We start from the raw sequence: 14,419 nt of genomic DNA, 5'->3' as shown, positions 1-14,419 counted from the left end.
GGGACTATCTCGTCAACGGTTTCTTTCAGCGATTTTGGCCTCTGCTTTGTTTCATCTTTAAAGGATACGTCTTTCTCAATCATGCTGTTTTGTCGTTTTTCTTTCTGAGCCGAACTAGCACTTCAACAAAGCCGAACACTTTAGAAAGTCTAAATTAACTTTCTCAACTTCGCAAAATGTCCTTCTGTTATCAAAATTGTTTATTCTTTTGCTGAGAGAAGTCAATAACGTTGCGTCTCAAAATTTTCATTGGGTCCCTTTGATTCACCTTTCTTTTATACCTGCTGTTTTAATAAATAATGGACGCGAAAGAAATGTTTTTGAATGATTCAGCCTTTATTTATCCCCTTGATACACTTTCGTTAAGTTTTTAAGATAACCGCATTTACTCATTACCCGCATTTATTCAGTTATTTCTTCAGCCCTTATTTTAGCAACTAATCATTCTATTACTAAGTTAAGGCCGTCATTCCATTGATGAAGCATCATTGCCGCCATCATTTCCTAGAAAAAGAAAAGAGAACTTGTAATTATCCAGGGTTATACACCAGTATGATGTCAGTAATCTACTCTACTGAGGATCCACGTTATGTTGGTCAGGCTCATTGTTTTATTACACTGATTACGCATGCGGAGTTTCGTAGTTGTCTTAATTGCGCGTAACAAACAATTTTATGTGGCAACATGAGCACGAGGCTATTTAAGTTTCGGTCCCATTTTCGCATTAGCCTTTGTGCCAGATGAAATAGCCACCAGTTCTTTTATGTTTGTACCCTTTCGCATGACTTGTTGAATACGTTTTCTACCCCAACAAGTGCACGTTTAAATATAAGTAGATCATCTCTAAAACCAAAATGTCTCTTTTTTCGAGCTAAATCGTAGCGCGAGTCAAGTTGGAGCCATTTTGTTAATGTCATCTTTTCTCCTTTATGGTATCGTTTAACTATGTACTTGTTGTAAAAAAACTATCGCGGTATTCCTCGCTGAGCCTCCCCGTCTATTTTTTTTTATTTCTGTATGTTTTCCCATACAAGGATGCAGCAAGATGGCGTGAGAGCGGCGAAATGCTAATTTTTTCATTCTCTACGTCAATTTTCTCGGTGTTATTTAAAAATCAATGGACACCGTGGAATGTTTACTTCTATGAAAAGCGGCTGCGAATCATATGACTCTAGCAATTGGCAGTGACAAATGAATCAATCCTTTGGCTATTCTTGTACATCTGGTAAACCATTTTTACACAGACATTAAGAACAAGAAATAAAACAGAAAAAATAACTTGACTCGGGATACGATACAACTCCTCTTTTTCCACGAGTTTGCTTCGCTTTGGGGCTGAATATCACTATGAATCCTAGAGACAGAACGTAACTTAGTGAGCGGTGTGGATCACCGAATTTTAAACAGTTTCTTGTGAATCATATTGATCGATTGGTTGCTTCTTCTGGCCATAAATTCAAATACATGTTTTTATCCTACAGCTAGAGCGGCAAGGTAGTTAAGCTTGCTTCGTGTCACTTTTGTATTCTTACAACCATGGCTGTAGCTAGTCATAGGGAAACTGAAGCACTCGCCTAGGTAAAAATTTGAAGTTTTTTGTTTGTTTCAGGATTGTGTAGGAGACTATGTGAGAAAGACAAAAATAGCTGGTTTTCACATGACGTCACTAGAATTCGAACTACAGAACTATTGATCTTCCTGAGATTTTACTTAAATGATGTATAAGAGCAGCTGAAAACTAATATTCATACAAATTTTCGCTCCGAATGGGTTCTTGGTTTTGCGATACACTATGCTTGAATTTCTAAGCTTTTGCGTGACGCGGCATTTACATGACGGCTTAGAGAGATGTCATGATGATTTAAAAAAGTGACTTATTTCGGGAAACCTGGCTATCTGAACAGTTCATGTCATAGAAAAAGTATTACTTTAATGTTTTAGAGTTCCTCGAGGGATAAATTCACGCTTTTGTAGCAAAACTCAGTGACAGATGTTTCTGATGGTTTCCGGCCGCCATGTTGGTGCCCATACGGATGGGCACCAGCTTGGCGTCTCCATACAAATCTCTATAAATTTGGGTAAAAAATTTCTCCGCATATCTCACATAAGAAAAATTGCCGTGACCAAAATTTTGGCGAGAGTCTTTGTATATTTACCTTCTTTCATTTTCCAGATTCTGGACTTTATCTATTGACCGGTTTTGATTTTTATTTTGATCTATTTTGAATGGCGTGACACTGAAAACCAGCAATAAGCAGATATGAAAGAAGTGTCATTTTACTCTTATAATAACTCGGTAAGAATTTCTGTCTGCCTACGACATCGGCTGACAACTTATTAATTATTAGAGCGGAAGAGCAAAGAAATGGGGTTTAGGTGGTGAAAGTGTTACTTTGTATATTCCTTGAATTCATACCTCAGTTAGGTACGCCGCAGCAGCATGACGGCAAATGTGGATCCCCACAGTATCCATCGCATAAAAAATAGGGTGGCTGGCAAGGCAAAAGAGCGGTACAGTATCCCGAGCAGTCTGTAAACAAGAAAAGGTCGTTCGTTTGTTAGTCATCAAGGGGTCGATCCCGCACAAACTAAGAATTGCATTACATTTTAGTTGCCATGTCCACCACTCTTAAAAAAGTTCTAACAACAAACAGTCATCATCAATGGACCAAAGAGACACTCACCAGGTTGCCTGGCAAAAACGTCCAAGGGGTTCCTCTTCTTGTTTCTTGGGAGTGCTCCTTGTACGGTAAGGGTCCCCAAAATAATCAACATTAAGCACAAACAAAGCTTCGCCTCCATAGCTTTCTTTACTACAACAGAAAAACAGGACAAAGGTGAGAAAAAGAAAGTGGAGAAAATGTTCTAATTTGATCCATAAGGACCCTCCAAAAACAAAACATTTGTCAACATCTGTACACAAGTCAAAATGCAGAAGCACTGTTTGATGTCCTACCTTTTCCTTGACAATTGAAACTTGTGACGACGGGTCTGGCGAGATATCCGATACTTTCTTCAAGTACTGACGAAGACTGCAGGCTGGCACTCTTATTTATTTCTTGTAGACCTAGTGTAATTTATGTGTTTTCGTAATGCCAGCGTCTTTTGCATTATGGATGACAGTGCACGCTAAAAGCATTCCTAAATGCTAACATGGTTTCATTGACTACCAAACAATTTAATGTCTGGTGCGCTAATATTTTCTCATCTCCCCTAGGCATCGTGCATATTTTAAGTAGTATCTCTTAACACATAGGACGTTATTAAATTCCCGCGTCCTTATTTCAATTCCTTTTTTTTTTCTTTTTTTTTTTTCTCGATGTTTTCATTGAGCAGAAGATCCTTATTCTGCCAGGCAAAATGTGACAAAGATTTCACATAGGATAAAGAGATGCCCCTAAGTTTATTGATAATTAGAACACAGTGTCCAATAATTGGATCGCTGTTAACAATCTTGTTACGTCTCTCTTAAAAGCTAAGACGTTGTTAAATTCCTGCGTTTTATTTTTATTGTTTTGTTTTATATTTTCACTTAACAAAAGATTCTTACTCCACAAGGCCAAATGTTACAAAGACTTCACATAGGATAAAGACATGCCAAGTTTATTGATCATTAGAATACATTGTTCAATAACTGGATCGCCGTTAATAATCTCGTTAACAATGTTTTGAAAACGAGTTAAAAAGGTTCCGACATTTTAAAATAGCGTTGAAAAGGTTTTCTACATTTACATTTAAATTATTTTAAGGCGGAAGCTGTTTTTGAATTATCTGATGTCGCTCATTCAGCCATGTCGTGCCGGCTGCCATAAAGGGAATTTTATTAAGCACGCAATCATACCACTTTTTTCTGTCATTTTGTAGACCAAAGTCGTATAAACTGGGAGTTCTACAGACACTGAAAACCTCCTAGAAAGAAAACAAAAAAGAAACAAAAAAGAGAAAACACAATTACAACACGGGGTATTTTTATTTAATTTGGTCATCCAGCCAATTACTGGCCCCGCTAACTTTGTCTATCCGCAACGCTGTCCTTGCGCGCTTAACACAGTCCTTTATCTGATTATAAACTTGGCTCCCTGGAAGAATTTTCGTTATTCCAAATGTACTAAAGCCAGCTAAAGACAGCTAAAGCTTTGAGAGGAAATCAAGCGCTTTGACTTGTCAGAGGAAAAATTCACCTGTTGTCAGAGACAAACAAACGCTTGGTTGGGTGGTGGGGGAGATGGGGCGGTGGTATCGGCTTGGTGAAACTGGCATTACGTTTTCAACTGCACTGCGTATGTCAAATCTCGTTTCTTTTTTATTCTGGAATGCTTCTTGCCTTTCCTTCCATTAATATCCAACTTCCAAACTTCATCTCTTATTGTTAGAGGGAAATATAAAACTTTTAGACTAGATGCTTTCTCACGAGGTTTTATAATTGGAAATTTGCGAACGATAAAGATTTTAGCCGCCTATTGTTTCACACCAACGAAAAATTGAGCGGCGAGAATCATCACGCATTGCGAATTTTAAACTGAGTGAAAAAACGTTATATCTTTACTTGACAAAAATTATTAAACTCTCTTTTGATTTTTTAAAAGACAAAGCTTTGGTAGCAAAGCAGTTACCATATCAACAAGAAATTTTTAAAACGGCTTCCCGTTAAGGAAATAGAGTCAATTTCGCGTATTTATTTTCTTGTATAACTGCGCGGAGCGGGCGCAAAAACAACGAGCGGAGAGCAATCGACTGTACCCTGTGCACACACACACGGGCCAGCCAAACAAATACACGATATTTATTGTAGTTAAAAATCATGGGAACAGCCATAACTGCGCGGAGCGGGGGCAAAAACAACGAGCGGAGAGCAATCGACTGTACCCTGTGCACACACACACGGGCCAGCCAAACAAATACACGATATTTATTGTAGTTAAAAGTTCATGGGAACAGCCATCCCAAGCGCATAGCCTGAAGATCCTTGCTGCCAAGAGGGAAAATTGTGAAGAACAAAGTAGTGAAAAAATGCTCACTGAAAGCGAAATAGAGCTACATTTGTCCCGTGGACAGACATACAATGCAAGTCAACTGAAACAGAGTTATTAAAAAGGTTTTTGTATAATTAGCTATTGAATATATTCTTGTTTTATTCCCATACGATTTTTAATGTTTCCACTACCAGGCAGCGGGCACGCACACCAGCTTTAGATACCTGTTTTATTTTACACGTTCCAGCAATCATTGACTACTGATATTAGTGATTACATCCATCATTCGCCGCTTTATCCAAGTTTATTTAGTTTCCTTGCGACATGTAAAACTGATTTTAGTCGTTGACTATAAAATCCTTTGGGATGGAGTAATTGCTCACCTTGTAAGTCGGTAGACTCTCATTTCAGTAATTTGGCTTTCTTGTGATGTTTTCAAAATAATGAAACTACAACAAATGATATCCCTAAAAGCTGTTCAAGTTGTTCTCGAATTAAAACCAAACCTAAACATCAGGGCAAAACATGAATCGCTATTTATCTGCGTCAAGCTAGATTGTTGTTTAAGCGATAAAACAATAGTTGATATTGTGTGCCTTTGATGTGTAAATCCAGATTTACCCAAGCCTAGACATGCAGACGAGAGATTTGACTAGCTTGTTATTAGGTGTAAACACATTTGGATTATCTGTTGTGAGATGTAAAAAAATCGAAACGCACGTGCCAATTAGCGGAGAAAATTCCACGGGTAAAATTAACTTAAGGCTTTTCTCTTAAGGTATACAAGTTTAATTTTAATATCCATCTGTTCAAACTATGAAACAAGTATATCTGGGAACAGATAAAGGTGTTTGACGTAATTAAAACCAGTACCATCAAAGCCAGGGATTTCAAGCTTAGTTTAGCCCGCCAACTTATGAATCCTTATAAGAAATATCACTGATTGTTTTCATTCATTGGTGGATTTAACATGTCAAAAATATCGCTGTCTTTTATTCAGTTTACTAAGTTTTTAATATGTGCTTTTGCGACATGTTTTGTTTTCTCAAACAAATTTGATTCAGGATAAATGGAGTAACTGAGAATCACGAGGACGGCTTTAAAATAAATATGGTAAAGAGGGCACTAACGCTTACTTAATTACCTTTGAAAGAAGGGCATGTTAAAAATACCAATTTGCTTGTTTTGACTGTCAAAGCTTTGTTTTGATAGATTGCTATCCCGAGGGTTTTTTTTATTGACAATTGTGACACACAGTCAATCAGTTTCTTCGTAAAGCTACTTACACTATTTTTCTTTTAAGTTGATGCTATTTTAAAGGCCTTGTGATTTCAAAACTATTGGCCCGTTTTCTTTACCTGCTGCAAAACATTCTAATCTATACTGACGACGTCAAATTTAACTGTTAATTTTATTACTACTTATTCAGATATTGGTCATGACAATTTCTTAATAAGATTCTTCAATAAATTTGTGAGTTATTTTAACAGGAAAGCTAAGTTAGTTTTGTTTGGAGTGTTTACGAGCACGTTGTTATCTTATTGGAAATAATGTCTAAGGGGCCCATGAAATATAAGGTAAATTTGATGGAGTGAAAAAAAAAAGTAAAATACGTTTTTGTTTATCTAATTTTATAAGCGAATAATTCTTGTTCAATGTTTGTACCACAAATTTATAGCTCTTGGCCTCTGTCCATTGAAATTTTGTAAACCTTATACATATATGTCAAAAAAGATTAAGATAAAATTCACGTTTAAAGCAGTCAAATTTAAGTCTGAATAGGTCAGGTTTATGTTTGGTTATAAACACATTGCCGGTCGCGAATTTCTCCGAGAGGAACTGCAGATGGTAAATAAGAAATAGAAAACATGGCTCATGTTTCTATCGAATTTTAGTATAAATCTACTGGCGTTCTATCACGAATGCCGTTCTCTGATTCGCTACGCTACTCACTATCTATTCTGTTGTAGATAGTGAGTAGCGTAGCAGCGTGCGCTAGGAGCCCCTTCTTTGTGCTTTCGAAGTGTCTTTGAAGAGGATTTAGATTAAATTTTTGAACGACTAGTAGATTTATACTAAAACGATTAGATTATAGCTTGTACCAAACTTTCCCCGTTGCTTCTATAACTCATAGAAACACGGAGAAACTGTTTTCTATTTAGTTCAGAATACAACTCGACTGAAAACAAGAAATTAACTTGTTTACTTTGATCATCAAAGTGTAAATTATCGTTTCTCGCTCCACAGTACGTCAACATCTGGTATATGCAAGTGCAAGTTGTTATCAAGTTGTTATCGACTAATTGATATATGGCTAGATAAATCGAAATATATCCTTTACGTTCAAGATGGTGAAGCCAAAATTAAAAGGGTTCTTTTAATCGGCGATCAGGCTACACTTTTTCGCCTGCGCTGTTACACTCGCTCTAAGGCGATGTTTCGAAAAATTACAGAGCGACTGATGAAAAGACTTGAAGTAAATATGGCTGAAGAAACATTGGTTTGATCCCAGGCTTGAGTCCTTTGAAACGCCCGGCCATCAAACAGAACGAAATATGGTATACGGAGAGTGAATTTTTTTATTTCCCGGTCTTGAACAAGTCATGCAAAATTGCAATACCCGTTTAATTACATAGAAGAAAAAATTTCCGTTCGCATCTTGTTGAGTTCCCCATATTACTGTCCCATCTACCAAAGGAAATCATAATGAAAGATTTCATTCTTTATTCTACAAAAACTCTTAACAACGAGAACGAGAAGCTGGCCTATAGTTTGAAATCGCAAGTTTAGCGAACGTTTATCGTGAGTAGCCTCACGCAAAACACTCACGAAGCAAGACCCCGATTAAACTGTTTGTCCCACGGATCAATAAAATAGACAATGTGGATAGGAATCTATCAAAACAAAGTTTTGGCAGTCAAAACAAGCAAATAGGTATTTTTGAAATGCTCATGTTCCAAAGGCAGTTATGGTAACAGTTGTACATGCGTCTCGCTGTATCTTCATTTGCTTCCAGATATATTTGCTTTGTGGCATTAACAGATGGACATTAAAAGCTGTATTTCTTTTTACCAGAGGAATATTCTCCGCTAATTGGCACGTGCGTTTCATTTTTTTTTTTTTTTTTTTTTTTGCATCTGAAAACAGATAATCCATAAGTGTTTACACCAGGTAACAAGCTAGTCAAATCTCTTTACTACTTATCTTGGCTTGGGTAAATCTGGATTAACACATCAAACTAAACCATATATGTCAACGATTGTTTTATCGCTAAAACCAAAATGTAGCTTGATACAGATAAATAGCGATTCATGCGTAGCACTGATATTTAGGTTTAGTTTTAATTCGAGAACAACTAGAACAGCTTTTAGGGATCATTAGTTTCAGTTTAATAATTTTGATAACATTACAGAAAAGCCATAAATTACTGAAATGAGAGTCCACCGACTTACAAGGTGAGCGATTACTCTATCCCAAACATCCATCTCTGACATGCTTCATATTGTAAGCAAAATAAAGCTTTGTAAGCCCGCTGCAGACTTAATTACTCTTTAGCGTTCAGCCGGTTTTGTTTAGATGCGACGGCGAGAAGTTTAGGGTTCTTAACTCGATATATTTTTCTATAAATCGTTTTTTTTTTTCGACTTATTCTCCTATTTTCACAGTTGTGATTTAACTGAGATATTACACAACGACTAAAATCACTCTTACAAGTCGCAAGGAAATTAAATAAACTTGGGTAAACCGGCGAATAATGTATTTTATTACCAAGATCAAGAATCACTGTTTGCTGGAACGTGTAAAATAACACAGGTATATAAAGCCGGTGTGCGTTCCCTAAGCTGCATGCCCGATGGCCGTAACATTTTAAAAAATCGTATGGGAATAAAGCAAGTGTATTTAAAAGCAGTGCAGTTCAAAACGTAATGGTAGTTTCACCAAGCCGATACCGCCACCCCATCTTTCCCACCTCCCCAACCAAGCGTTTGTTTGTTTCTGACAATAGGTGCCGATCCAAATAGTGAATTTTTCATCTGACAAGTCAAATCGCTTGATTTCCTCTCAAAGCCTTAGCTGTCTTTAGCTGACTTTAGTACATCTCGAGTAACGAAGATTCTTCGAGAGAGCCAAGTTGATAATCAAGTATCAAAATACTTTATTCAAAGTGTATGAGCCACTCAACTTGGAAAATGGATTGTCTGTAAGCAGTAGCAATTTTTATACCACTGTCTGACTGCATGACCAACAAGTAAACTCTTTTTATTATTATTATTATTATTACTTTATTTATTTATTTTGTTTTTCCTCAGTTTTCCCTGCTAATATCAGCGATTTTGCTCCCCTTGTATTTATCTCGGTGACGGATTCTTCGTCATCTTGTTTAGCCCATGCATTGTTATCGCAACGTTTTTTCACCCCTTTTAGTTGCTTGGTGATGACTTCGGTTTGCCCCGACCATTGTTTGCTACGTCCATATAAGGTTGGAAGATATAAGGTCAACTCTAGGTGTGAGTTTGAAATTTGTTTTCTCTTTCTTCATTAACGTTTGAGAGAACATAGAAATAAAATACTGTGTTCAGCATAAAAGGACAGCACTTGCGTCTCGTCGGATAACCAAAGTTGAGCCCTGTAAGAGAGACCGGTAATTGGTTGGATGACCTAACATAAATACCCGCGTGTTGCAACGATTTTTTTTTTTTTTTTCGTTTTGTTTCTTTTTTCTTTTTTTTCTTTTTGTTCTCTTACAATTAGGGAGTTTTAAGTGACTGCAGAACTCCCAGTTTGTTCAACTTAAGTCTACAAAGAAAAGCGAAAAAAGTGCTATGATTGCGTGCTTACAGTAAAATTCCCTTTACGGGAGCCGGCATGACATGGATGAATGAGCGACAACAGACAATTTAAAAATAGCTTCCGCCTTAAAATAATTTAAATGTAAATGTTTAGAACTTGTTTAATTTGTTTAAATATCGGAAACCTTCTGAACACATTTTGAAAACGTTGTAAACGAGATTATTAAAATAATTATTAAAATAACGATCTTCTGTTATGTGAAAATATAAAAGAAAATAATATAAATAAGGCGTAGCAAAATCCGTAGCAAAATCTCAAACCTTTTGACTACAGAGCTGTTTCATTCATATATATATATTCCTAATACGAACAGAGGTGCTCTTCATACAAGAAGTTTCAGGCGAATACACATCTTTGTCTTTAAATACCGATTAACTAAAAATAGCTTTTTGGGCCCGAATAGATTCCAGGGATTTCGAGAAACGGGCCCCGGATAATGTCCGCGGACAAATATCCAGGCATATTTCCCCGCCGAATGGAGGCTATTGTTTATATAGATAGTCAGTAGCGTAGCCAATCAGAGAGCGGCATTCGTGATAGAACGCTATCAATTTATACTGGAAAGCAAATAGCTACATAGGAGAGTGAAAAGAACTCACTTGCATGATCCCCGCTTTCTGAGTCACTGTCAAGGATGTTATCAACACACAAGGGCTCGAGTTAAAATTGGAATGGAGACTACTTTCAAACAGTTTAATATCAGCTTAACAAATTGATTTCGGACGCCATTGTTCTCATTTCTATCAACGCGGAGTCTTCACTCCCAGTAGCACATGCGTGTGTACCTAATGTGATGGCGCAGTTTGCTCTAAAAATAGCACAATTCATGTTATGGGGACTATCTGGTCAATGGTTTCTTTCAGCGATTTTGGCCTCTGCTTTGTTTCATCTTTAAAGGATACGTCTTTCTCAATCATGCTGTTTTGTCGTTTTTCTTTCTGAGCCGAACTAGCACTTCAACAAAGCCGAACACTTTAGAAAGTCTAAATTAACTTTCTCAACTTCGCAAAATGTCCTTCTGTTATCAAAATTGTTTATTCTTTTGCTGAGAGAAGTCAATAACGTTGCGTCTCAAAATTTTCATTGGGTCCCTTTGATTCACTTTTCTTTTATACCTGCTGTTTTAATAAATAATGGACGCGAAAGAAATGTTTTTGAATGATTCAGCCTTTATTTATCCCCTTGATACACTTTCGTTAAGTTTTTAAGATAACCGTATTTACTCATTACCCGCATTTATTCAGTAATTTCTTCAGCCCTTATTTTAGCAACTAATCATTCTATTACTAAGTTAAGGCCGTCATTCCATTGATGAAGCATCATTGCCGCCATCATTTCCTAGAAAAAGAAAAGAGAACTTGTAATTATCCAGGGTTATACACCAGTATGATGTCAGTAATCTACTCTGCTGAGGATCCACGTTATGTTGGTCAGGCTCATTGTTTCATTACACTGATTACGCATGCGGAGTTTCGTAGTTGTCTTAATTGCGCGTAACAAACAATTTTATGTGGCAACATGAGCACGAGGCTATTTAAGTTTCGGTCCTATTTTCGCATTAGCCTTTGTGCCAGATGAAATAGCCACCAGTTCTTTTATGTTTGTACCCTTTCGCATGACTTGTTGAATAAGTTTTCTACCCCAACAAGTGCACGTTTAAATGTAAGTAGATCATCTCTAAAACCAAAATGTCTCTTTTTTCGAGCTAAATCGTAGCGCGAGTCAAGTTGGAGCCATTTTGTTAATGTCATCTTTTCTCCTTTATGGTATCGTTTAACTATGTACTTGTTCTAAAAAAAAATGCCACTTAAGTTGAACACGAAACAGTTTTTCACGGCAGACGCGATCGCGAGAATAAGATTTCGTTTGGCATTTTGAAACGATAAAAGCCTGGAAACTATCGCGGTATTCCTCACTGAGCCTCCCCGTCTATTTTTTTTTTTATTTTATTCCTGTATGTTTTCCCATACAAGGATGCAGCAAGATGGCGTGAGAGCGGCGAAATGCTAATTTTTTCATTCTCTACGTCAATTTTCTCGGTGTTATTTAAAAATCAATGGACACCGTGGAATGTTTACTTCTTTGAAAAGCGGCTGCGAATCATATGACTCTAGCAATTGGCAGTGACAAATGAATCAATCCTTTGGCTATTCTTGTACATCTGGTAAACCATTTTTACACAGACATTAAGAACAAGAAATAAAACAGAAAAAATAACTTGACTCGGGATACGATACAACTCCTCTTTTTCCACGAGTTTGCTTCGCTTTGGGGCTGAATATCACTATGAATCCTAGAGACAGAACGTAACTTAGTGAGCGGTGTGGATCACCGAATTTTAAACAGTTTCTTGTGAATCATATTGATCGATTGGTTGCTTCTTCTGTCCATAAATTCAAATACGTGTTTTTATCCTACAGCTAGAGCGGCAAGGTAGTTAAGCTTGCTTCGTGTCACTTTTGTATTCTTACAACCATGGCCGTAGCTAGTCATAGGGAAACTGAAGCACTCGCCTAGGTAAAAATTTGAAGTTTTTTGTTTGTTTCAGGATTCTGTAGGAGACTATGTGAGAAAGACAAAAATAAGCAGATATGAAACTGAGAAGTGTCATTTTCCTCTTATAATAACTCGGTAAGAATTTCTGTCTGCCTACGACATCGGCTGACAACTTATTAATTATTAGAGCGGAAGAGCAAAGAAATGGGGTTTGGGTGGTGAAAGTGTTACTTTGTTATATTCCTTGAATTCATACCTCAGTTAGGTACGCCGCAGCAGCATGACGGCAAATGTGGATCCCCACAGTATTCATTGCAAAAAAAATAGGGTGGCTGGCAAGGCAAAAGAGCGGTACAGTATCCCGAGCAGGCTGTAAACAAGAAAAGGTCGTTCGTTTGTTAGTCATCAAGGGGTCGATCCCGCACAAACTAAGAATTGCATTACATTTTAGTTGCCATGTCCACTACTCTTAAAAAAGTTCTAACAACAAACAGCCATCATCAATGGACCAAAGAGACACTCACCAGGTTGCCTGGCAAAAACGTCCAAGGGATTCCTCTTCTTGTTTCTTGGGAGTGCTCCTTGTACGGTAAGGGTCCCCAAAATAATCAACATTAAGCACAAACAAAGCTTCGCCTCCATAGCTTTCTTTATTACAACAGAAAAACAGGACAAAGGTGAGAAAAAAAAGTGGAGCAAATGTTCTAATTTGATCCATAAGGACCCTCTAAAAACAAAACATTTGTCAACATCTGTACACAAGCCAAAATACAGAAGCACTGTTTGATGTCCTACCTTTTCCTTGACAATTGAAACTTGTGACGACGGGTCTGGCGAGATATCCGATACTTTCTTCAAGTACTGACGAAGACTGCAGGCTGGCACTCTTATTTATTTCCTGTAGACCTAGTGTAATTTATGTGTTTTCGTAATGCCAGCGTCTTTTGCATTATGGATGACAGTGCACGCTAAAAGCATTCCTAAATGCTAACATGGTTTCATCGACTACCAAACAATTTAATGTCTGGCGCGCAAATATTTTCTCATCTCCTCTAGGCCTCGTGCATATTTTAAGTAGTATCTCTTAACACATAGGACGTTATTAAATTCCCGCGTCCTTATTTCAATTTCTTTTGTTTTTCTTTTTTTTTTTTCTCGATGTTTTCATTGAGCAGAAGATCCTTATTCTGCCAGGCAAAATGTGACAAAGATTTCACATAGGATAAAGAGATGCCCCTAAGTTTATTGATAATTAGAACACAGTGTCCAATAATTGGATCGCTGTTAACAATCTTGTTACGTCTCTCTTAAAAGCTAAGACGTTGTTAAATTCCTGCGTTTTATTTTTATTGTTTTGTTTTATATTTTCACTTAACAAAAGATTCTTACTCCACAAGGCCAAATGTTACAAAGACTTCACATAGGATAAAGACATGCCAAGTTTATTGATCATTAGAATACATTGTTCAATAACTGGATCGCCGTTAATAATCTCGTTAACAATGTTTTGAAAACGAGTTAAAAAGGTTCCGACATTTTAAAATAGCGTTGAAAAGGTTTTCTACATTTACATTTAAATTATTTTAAGGCGGAAGCTGTTTTTGAATTATCTGATGTCGCTCATTCAGCCATGTCGTGCCGGCTGCCATAAAGGGAATTTTATTAAGCACGCAATCATACCACTTTTTTCTGTCATTTTGTAGACCAAAGTTGTATAAACTGGGAGTTCTACAGACACTGAAAACCTCCTAGAAAGAAAACAAAAAAGAAACAAAAAAGAGAAAACACAATTACAACACGGGGTATTTTTATTTAATTTGGTCATCCAGCCAATTACTGGCCCCGCTAACTTTGTCTATCCGCAACGCTGTCCTTGCGCGCTTAACACAGTCCTTTATCTGATTATGAACTTGGCTTCCTGGAAGAATTTTCGTTATTCCAAATGTACTAAAGCCAGCTAAAGACAGCTAAAGCTTTGAGAGGAAATCAAGCGCTTTGACTTGTCAGAGGAAAAATTCACTATTTGGATCACCTGTTGTCAGAGACAAACAAACGCTTGGTTGGGTGGTGGGGGAGATGGGGCGGTGGTATCGGCTTGG

General features: G+C 37.1%; 2 long non-coding RNA genes across 3 annotated transcripts; both read right to left on the bottom strand.

Moving 5' to 3' along the window:
- Positions 1-315: 315 nt before the first annotated feature.
- Positions 316-3,062, bottom strand: LOC145485258 (uncharacterized). Its single transcript, XR_014049164.1, has 4 exons — positions 2,957-3,062; positions 2,685-2,813; positions 2,417-2,530; positions 316-504 (listed from the first exon to the last, which is right to left on the bottom strand). It is a non-coding gene; the product is annotated as an uncharacterized LOC145485258 (long non-coding RNA).
- A 7,913-nt stretch (positions 3,063-10,975) lies between these two features.
- LOC145485263 (uncharacterized) lies at positions 10,976-12,967 on the bottom strand. 2 transcript variants are annotated; one of them, XR_014049171.1, is made up of 3 exons: positions 12,845-12,967; positions 12,577-12,690; positions 10,976-11,162 (listed from the first exon to the last, which is right to left on the bottom strand). It is a non-coding gene; the product is annotated as an uncharacterized LOC145485263 (long non-coding RNA). The 2 variants fall into 2 exon arrangements; XR_014049170.1 differs by having other exon boundaries at positions 12,577-12,967.
- Positions 12,968-14,419: the final 1,452 nt, after the last annotated feature.

This window comes from Orbicella franksi, chromosome 4 (genome assembly GCF_964199315.1).
Source record: "Orbicella franksi chromosome 4, jaOrbFran1.1, whole genome shotgun sequence".
NCBI classification, from domain to species: domain Eukaryota; kingdom Metazoa; phylum Cnidaria; class Anthozoa; order Scleractinia; family Merulinidae; genus Orbicella; species Orbicella franksi.
The sequence above is the reverse complement of the archived record's forward strand: the minus strand, read 5'-3'. Positions and strand labels throughout refer to the sequence as shown.